The sequence below is a fragment of the Sapajus apella genome, unplaced genomic scaffold (genome assembly GCF_009761245.1).
Source record: "Sapajus apella isolate SASKATOON/1434 unplaced genomic scaffold, GSC_monkey_1.0 scaffold108, whole genome shotgun sequence".
Classification (NCBI taxonomy): domain Eukaryota; kingdom Metazoa; phylum Chordata; class Mammalia; order Primates; family Cebidae; genus Sapajus; species Sapajus apella.
Window position 1 is genome coordinate 6,071,183 of NW_022437048.1, and position 9,565 is coordinate 6,080,747.

Here is a 9,565-nt window from a genome sequence, read left to right on the forward strand (position 1 = left end):
TGTCAAGTCTCTTTTTTTTCTGTTTAGTTGTCTTACTGTAAGAGAAAGAAGTCAACTTGCCTCCTGTCTTCAAGGTACTCTAATCTTCCCATTAGAAAGAAAGTCCCATTGAACTCTAATTCATCAGATTGGCCACTTTCCCTGAGGTACAGAGAAGAGGAATAAATAGGCAGAGGCAGAGACCTGGTAAGGTGAGAGAACACTTTTCCCCTACCTTAACAGTTAATATTGTTGTTTGCATATGGCAAATGAATAAATTCATACTCAGAGAGCATAAGTGACCTACTAAGATGCTGTTAGACCTGGGCTCTCCCTTACACTTTTGAGTTTCTTGAATCTTAAGGTTCTACAGTATGTAATTGTTTTCTAACACTATTATTTGGCCTAAAAGCCAGTCTCAGTGAGATTAAAATGCAGGGTGACCATAATAATTTTTCTTTTAGACCAAGACATTTTTGAGAATGAAAGGAGGTTTTACTAGTCACTATGCCGGGACAGTAGGGTAAACTGGGACTGTTAGGGGCCAACCAGTAGATACGGTGATCTTACTTTACCACTGACAGAGTATCTTTTGCAATGGAAGGATATGGAATTGGGTGACCTAAAATGATTTTGACCTTACCATGTGAGTTTGTTTGAGAAAGAATAAGAGCTGAAAATACCCAAAGATGATGGAAGGGTGAGGGCAGGGAAAAATTAGCAGAAAGAAGAGAAAATAAGCTATGAAGAAGAAATGAAAGGAGGAAAGAACAGTAAGAATGCCAGAAGGAAGATCTTTGCCCAGGAAAACAGATGAATGTTAGCATGTTGACATAAGTCAGGGTGAATAGAAAACAGGTACAGATTTGAAGATTAAAGTCATTCTCATGGAGGGGAAAATATGTATAGAATGGGGCAGTGGGTGTAAGCTTTGTAAAAAGAATGAGAAAATACACTCAAGTTTAGATGATGTTAAAATATCATTTATAGCAAGGACATTGAAGAGCCTACAGGATAACATTCTAGTAAATCAGATTTAAAGGAAAAATCGTGAGTATTCCTGGTTATAAATAACACTTTATTATTGGTGCTCTTATTTTAACACATGCAGAAAAATGGCAGAGAAAAAAGAGGTAGAGTTTAAATGCCCGCCTGGTGACTGAGTAATACTATCACATCCTGGACCTCCAGGCGATGCTTCAGGACTGAGAGTGATGATGAGAAAGCTAGGCTTACATAATATTTTTTTAAATTTTCATTCATTTATTTTTCTTTATCATTCAACTTGGAGTATATAATATTAATCATATGATTATCCCACCCATATAGAAAACCTAAATTATGCTAACTGCTTTCAAAGAAGACAGAAGAATCTAAGACCTGAGTGGAGTGTGAAAGACTAACCTTTAAAAATAGCTATATATGATGCACATTACTTGTGTTTGAGTAACTTTTCTATCATCACATACAACTGTCATCCCAAGTTAAACGACCTCTTATGCTAATACTGTGATAACTGGGTTGTTGTTAGAAAACCACTCAGAAAGTAGGAAAGGTTAAAAAATTTATAAGATAAAACATTTATAGCAGAAGGTAAAATGTGTACTTCTGAGTAACTATAGCATGACTTTACTCTGGAAGAAAGTATATAGGCAAGTGTGAAAGGAACCTAGAATGTAATATCTCGATTCACAGAGCTGGTGTTAATAGCTTGGTAAACACAAAAATGTCACAAAATCAGTGAATTAGTCAAAGTATTTTTTAATAAATATAGTTCCACAAGGCAGCTATTTGAAATTCACTTCTCTGAAGCCTAGGTTGGCTAAAGAAATTTTTGTTTTTTACTCTGTGTGTTCTTGTAGCTGGCCCTGCATAAAATCCAGACTGGTTATTTTAAGAAGCAGCTTACGATCTGTAAGAAAGGAATGTTCAACTTTATCTTTGAAATTCAATCCGGATTCATTTATTGAGTGATTTCAACCTGACATGAAAGTCATATATTCTATTTTTGTTTTATTATTTTTTTATGTTTCCTGGTGTTATTTACCTTTTGGTTAATCTTTACATTTTTTTCTAGTATTTTATTACAGTTTACAGTTTATTGTATAAGCCTAGAATTGGTTTTCATACTTTAGCCATTACTTTTTTCCTTTATCAGATGTTATTGGGTTACTTGGAAAAGATAACATATGTGAATCAGTGTTTGAGGAGCCAAAATTATGGGATAGTTTTAAACTTGACTTAGGGAAGAACCCTCTTTGAACTCTGTTACTAGGTGTGATTGGTGTGTTTTGTAACCTCCCATTGCACAGTGTACTTTTCATATATTTATGTTTCTTTTTTTAATTGCAGCATTACAGGGTGTCTGTTCTCTAGTGTCTTCTCATTACCAGGCTTTGAACATTGTAGGCACCCATATAGTCTGAAGACAATTAAGTATAGTTGAGAGTAGGATTAGATGGAAGATGAGAAAATTTCTGTCCAAAGCAGAATTTGCTAATCTGATTCCATATCATAAGGTGCCTTATCTATTTGCCAGTGGGAGATAAAGCATTCCTAGGTATACTAAAGTTTCCAAAAAATCTGTAGTATAGAAAATTGTTTAATTTTATTTAACCTGCTGTTCCTCACATTTGGCTGACAAACACACTTTTGTATCTGGGCTCTACAGTAGACAGAAATGTACCTAAAATTAATTGAAGCCCAAAAGGGGATTTAGTGACTTATGTAACTGGGAAGAATTCTTGGTGCGTTCATAGAACAGACAAGCTGCAGGATGTCACTGACTGAGACTGGGGACTCAAGAGCCTTCCTCTTCATCCATTTTCCTCTTGATTCTGATGGTTTCATTTTGGGTGCTGACCTCACTCTTTCCTGGTGTGGACAGTCCTATGCCCTTTCAACACGATAGGGAACAACCTCAGCTGAAAGGGAACGTGTTGATTTCTACACTTCTAAATATTGATTTTTCCCAAAGGTTTGGTTCTCTGTAATTGATTCTATCCTGTAGACCAATGATTCTTGTCAGGAGAGGAGTTTACTAAGATTGGCTATATGTAGGTCTTTTGTCCACGTATGTGGCCTTGTTGGGACGCGTAGAACCTACTTCTTTAAGAGAAGATATAGGTAGGATTGTTGAGAAGAGCAGAAATAATAACCAACACTCATCATTCAACAAATATTCATGAACCTTTCTCCTCAGCTCCTCAGGCACTCTTCAAACACTAGGGATATAACACTGAACAAAACAAATGGATATTTCTGCCTTCAGGGGGCTTACATTGCAGTGTAATAAAAAGAAAACATTCCAACAAAAATGAATATAGATGATAAGGAAAACAGTATGTTTGATTGCAGTAAGTACAAGGTAGATAAAACAAAGCAGAAGAGTAAGAAGTACTCTTCTGTGGGGAGAAGGGAGTTAAAATTTTAGTGTGTCCAGGGAAAGCCTCTCTGATGAGAAGGTAAGTTAATTAAGTATTGGAAGGAAGTGAAGGAGGGAGCCCTGCATACATCCCATTCAGAGGACACAGCAGGTGTGAAGGGTAAGTGTGCTTGGTGTATCTGAAGGAGGACATAGAGGGAATAGAGTGGGGGCTTGAAGTATACGATGGAGGACATGGAGGGTAGAGTGCGGGCAGTCGGTTTCAGATTTAACCTTTCAAATCCTAACTTTTGAGGGCATTTTATAGTCTTCTGGTCTGATTTTTAGTGCTACAGAATCCATTCCTTCATAATATTTATTACAGCTGAATTATGTGCAAAGCATCTGTTCAGTGGGAAAGTAGTATGAAGCAAGGTCAGGGAGCTGATGGGCAACAAGGTAATGCTGTGGTTTGTGGCTGTCTTGAAGACCTTAGCTTCATTCTTACTGGAATGGAAGCTCATAGAGGGTTTTGGCCACAGGAGTGGCATGATCGAATTCCTAATTTGCCTGCTCTGCCAGCTTTGTTGAATAGACTTGGGGCAAGGGCAGCAACAGATAATCCAGCCAAGAGGCCAAGGCCATCATCCAGGAGAGGGATAAGTATAACATGAAGAAGCGTGTTTCATTATTTTTAACAATGAAAGTGGTGAACAATGGTCAGATTCTGGATATATTTTTGAATGTAAATCCAACAGGATTTGCTGATGGAATGGATATGGGAGTCTGAGAGAAAGAGAAGAGGTGAATATGATAGCAAGGTGTGTGGCTTGAGCAGTGCGAAAATGGATTTGCCGTTAATCAGACAAGGAAGACTGCAGGAAGAGCTGGTTGGGGGTGGGGTGGGCTAGCGAAAGGGCTCAGTTTGGACATGTGAAGTTTGAAATGCATATTAGAAATCCAGGTGGAGATGTTATAGGTCTAGGAATTCAGGAAAGAGGTCCCAGCTGAAGATATAAATGTGTGACGTCAGTATATCGATGGTATCTAAGGCATGAGACTTGATGAGATCACCCAGGTAAAGTGTGTTAGATAGAAAAGAGCCAACCAAAGACTGAGTTCTAGGGGTACTTCAGGGACCACATATTTTTTAGAATTGCTATTGATTTCTCTTAGCTATTGCCTTAAAATGTATATTCCTCAATTTTGAGTATGGGTATAGTGATTGCAGAACTGGTAAAATGATTCATGGAAGAATATAATCAACTGTGGGATAATCTGCATGTGTTATGAGTTAGGTAGTTGCTGTGACAAATCCAGTCAGTAGGTTCTAGATTGAACCTTAAAATCCTCTCTCTTTTGGGCATTTTATGGTCTTCTGGTCTGATTTTTAGTGCTACAGAGTCCATTCCTTTACAGTATTTATTATAGCTGAATTATGTGCAAAGCAATTGTTTGGTACAATGGAGAATAAACTGCTCTTACCCTTGTGAAACTTGGGGAAAAGACACTTTGGCAAAAATGTGATTCAGAAATGAGCACTTATGAAGTTACCAAGGAATTGGACTGAGATGGTAGAAAATCTTGTGCTGATATCTAAAGGCTGTTTAGAAAAGGCATACGTGAGGAAAAGGCAATTTTTGATAAGAAGTGTAGGAGTGTAAGTATATAAAACAGAAGAGGATTATGGTCAGATCACCTGCCTAACTGGAGCAAGGAGTCTGCTGGAGAAAATGGGAAGTAAAATCAGATTATTAGAGAGCTTTGTGTTCTGTGTTAATAATGGGAACTCTCTCTGGAGAGAGTTTGAAGAAGATTATTCTAGAAATGTTATTTTGTATGGGTTTGGGCCACTTGGCCATATTCCATACTCCGCTCTGTGTTATAGGGGACAATTTATAATTGCAACTTCCTTAGGTAACAATAACAATTTTGGCAACTTGATGTTTTTTTTAGACCCTTCGCATGTCTATTCTTTTCATATCTGTAAGACGTAAAAAGAAATTTTTTAAATATTAGCATTTCTTGAAGGATTAATGGGAGAAACTTTGGAAAATCCCCTACTGCTTAGAAATGGTTTTGTTTGTAGCATGTAAGATATATATACCTTGTCTTTGCTCTTTTTTTTTTCTTTTTCTTTTTCTTGGTTTGCACTAAGTTCTTAGCCCTAAGTCCCTTGATTTTTTGCCTCACAGCTTTCTTCTTATATGAAGTATCAAATTAAAAAAAAATCTATAGAAATCCTACAGAGAGTGATGGAGCTTAGGGATTATTTCTTATGCCACTTATTTTCCCTGATTAAGAACTCTGAAATGGAAGTTGAAAATGTTGGCATAGCCTTTTTATTAATGGGGAAATGGGATCATGCCTGCCACCTCCATCTTCACAACAATCCATTGTAGAAAATATTAAGTTCTCTGGTTCTTTTGATTTGTGGGGAGGGACATTTATATTGGATAAGTATGTATCAGAAGTCTGTGTCTTTTGAATCGTCTTCCAAAATTCTTATCTCCATTTTTCCACAACTGTTGAAAAATTTTCCTTAAGTTGTACTGCAGAATAACACCTATAAACTTTCAAAGTGACTGTGTTAAGCAGCCTTCATTCTCCGAGAAAACCATGTTGTGCCTTTTCTCAAAACGCCACAGAAATTCTTCCTCTTCAGCATTAGAGCACTAGTGTTTCACTGCAAACATAAATCCTAAGAAGCCTGCATTGTCATCCCACCAAATCCCCCAATCTCCCAGTGGGTACCCCCGTTAGTACCCATCTAGTCTGCTTTCCCTGGTTAGGACTGATAAACTCTCTGTGTTCCTATCTAAAGCTAACTTTTCTACCTGTGATGTGAATATTGTCTCTTTTCAATAGTTTAAAGATGCTTAAACTGCTTCTGCATTTATCCCCTATCTATCTTGCAGCATTAATCTGTCTCTACTAGACCATTCTCACTTACATTCCAAAAGTGCTGTCGTATCTCCCATTAAAAAAAAATCTGTAAATTTAAGTTCCTTGTAGATTCTGGATATTAGCCCTTTGTCAGATGGATAGATCGCAAAAATTTTCTCCCATTATGTAGGTTGCCTGTTCACGCTGATGATAGTTTCTTTTGCTGTGCAGAAGCTGCTTAGTTTAATTAAATCTCATTGATCAATTTTGGCTTTTGTTGCCATTGCTTTTGGTGTTTTAGTCATGAAGTCTTTAGTTGGGAGCCAGGAGGAACTTCTCTAAGACTCAGGAATTATATGTTTAGGTATATATATTAAATAAGCTCAAATATTGATATCATAAGGAAAATGTTATGTGTATTGCAACACTGCAGAAATATTTATAACTGCCTAATAGTAGGATGTATAAATTGTGATATTTTTATATAATGAAGTAGTATGCAGCCCTTCAAATGAATGTAGTACAGCTACTTTTATCAATGTGGATTTCTCTCAAAAGCATGATGTTGAATTAAAAAACACAAGGTAAATGATACATTGAGTATGATACTATTTATAAAAAGCTTAAATGCCTGAGAAACAATACTATATCACTTGTATGCCCATACACATGTATAATAAATTTTACATGAGAAGAATAAACACTGGTTTCAGAACCCTCGGGGAAAAGTGAAGGAAGTGGAGTTGGGATATACTCAACTGCAATTGTGGGATTTTTCTTTAAAAATAAAGATGGAAACAAACATGACATAAGGGTAAAATCTGATAAAGTTGAGTAGTTGATAAACAGGAATTTGTTATTACGTACTCTATTTTGCAGCTACTTTTGAAATTTTTCTCAGGGAAATGTATAAAACTAAAATAATACAATAATTTAAAAAATAAAATGATTATTACCAAAAAACAGTAACAAAAATCCTCAGACTGGTAGCTTTAAACAACTTTAAAGCTTGAGCTCCTTTTAATTTTCCCAGAGTCTTCCAGCACTCTTTTTCAACTGGGTCTCCTCTTCAGAGGACAGCTTTATCTTTATAAGATCTGTAATGCTATGCTGTCCCAGGATACAAGGAATGCTGAAGAATACTTCTTCATTTATTTCATAAAAGCCCTTAATTATGGTGGGAACTGGATGCACTCTCTTATGATTCTTCAAAATACTTTCTGTTAAATCAGCTACAGGTAGGCCAATGTCCCAAGTAGTGCGACCTTTCATTTTAACTGTCTCATAGCCACAGTGGACTTTTCCCCACTTCTTCTTTGTGGACTTTTCCCCACTGTTCAGGGTCTTTATGAGTTCCTCTATCTGAGTTCAGATCCTCAAGAGGGACGCCAGCATTATTCACTCCACTCCACACAGGAGCACTTGAGTCCCCATGCTGTTCAAGGATCCACCTATGACAGCTTTCAGAGTGGGTATCAAGCCTTTGCCCAAGGCAGAAACGGAAACGGGCAATGTCTGGATTACAGTCATTTCCAATAACATGGTTTTTGGGAAATGCACTCAATTTCCAGGATACTTAAGTTAAAATAGCCACTGGATTAGAAACTACTATCAGTTTGTGGTGGGGATTGTATTGGGTAGTACTGTAAATCATTAATTTAAAAATGGACACATTTCACTGGACTGTATCAAGGTGTATTTCTTCTTTTGCTGGACGTTCACCTGCTGTAATAATGACTAAGCTGGACTTTGCAGTGACCCTGTGGTCTTTGCTGGAAACAATGGCATTTTTATGAAAGGGCTGACATGTTGAAAATCCATTGTCTCACCCTTCAATTTGCCTTTGTCAATATCCATAAAGGCAAGTTCATCACCCAAACGTTTTAATAAGATGCTGAGAGCACAGGCCATGCCAACTGATCCAGTTCCTATAATGGAGATCTTATTGGGGTGAGAGGCCTCCTCCAAAGTGAAATTCTTGGCAAGTTCACGCTTGACAGCCACCATCTTGGAAATGGGAGTGAAGAGTCAGCCGCCCCTGAGTGGGATGCATGTGGCCTGGTGGGGACACGGACCTAGCCCCACCCGTGAAGGAAATGAGCCTTGCAGCACCTATTCTCTCGCTGGTGGGCAGGACTCCCACAGCCCAGCTCATGGTCGGTAGCTCATGCAAGAGGCAGATGGAGGAAAGCAGTGCCAGAAATCTCCTTGAGGTACAGAAGAATCTTTGACAGTTTGAAGGCTCCTCGCCCTGTGCTACTGCAGCTGCACGAGGTCTCTCCCATCTCATGCAGAGCTCACAGAAACCTGGCCCCTTAATATGCTATTTTTGGTTTTACAAATATGTGGTAGTTTTTATATCATTAAGACAGTTCTGAAAAAATGGACTGTGATCATGAAAGCAAAAAGTAATTTTAGCTTTGCTTTTCAAAGTGCCATATTTTGTTGCTTAGAGAGTGCTGTACCTTTGCAACTATTTTTGTCATGGTGCTCAGCATGCTGGAACTAAATATGATAGATGCAAAGAGAAAGAGATGAGAGTTTAATCTCCACTCCACACTTGGACTTTGTGAGCTTCTTTTAAAAAGTTATTATTACAATGTGATAATAAGACTTGTCCTAACTACAAGGTTGCTGTGAGAAAGTCATGGTGAAAAGTCTAGGGAACTTTTAAAAGAGTACTGTATAGCAAAGACCTGGAACCAACCCAAATGCCCATCAATGATAGATATATACATCATGGAATACTATGCAGCCATAAAAAACGATGAGTTTGTGTCCTTCACAGGGACATGAATGAATCTGGAAACCATCAACTCAGCAAACTGACACAAGAACAGAAAATCAAACACCACATATTCTCACTCATAGGCAGGTGTTGAACAATGAGAACAATGGACACAGAGAGGGGAGCATCACACACTAGTGTCTGTTGTGGGGGGATGGCTAGGGGAGGGACAGCAGGGGGTGGGATGTTGGGGAGGGATAACATGGGGAGAAATGCCACATATATGTGAGGGAGATGGAGGCAGCAAACCACCTTGCCATTTAAGTACCTGTGCAACAACCCTGCATGATCTGCACATGTACCCCAGAACCTAAAGTACAATTAAAAAAACATATTGTAGGGCCAGGCGCGGTGGCTCACGCCTGTAATTCCAGCAGTTTGGGAGGCCGAGGCGGGTGGATCACGAGGTCAAGAGATCGAGACCATCCTGGTCAACATGGTGAAACCCCGTCTCTACTAAAAATACAAAAATTAGCTGGGCGTGGTGGCGCGTGCCTGTAATCCCAGCTACTCGGGAGGCTGAGGCAGGAGAATTGCCTGAACCCAGG

General features: G+C 38.4%; 1 protein-coding gene and 1 pseudogene across 13 annotated transcripts in view; one reads left to right on the plus strand and one right to left on the minus strand.

The window, feature by feature from the left end:
- SLC4A4 (solute carrier family 4 member 4) overlaps positions 1–9,565 on the plus strand; it is a 499,211-nt gene that overhangs the window by 346,899 nt on the left and 142,747 nt on the right. The gene's annotated exons all lie outside the window — the stretch shown is intronic.
- The window catches only part of LOC116537299, a 46,388-nt pseudogene continuing 44,054 nt past the window's right edge, over positions 7,232–9,565 (minus strand).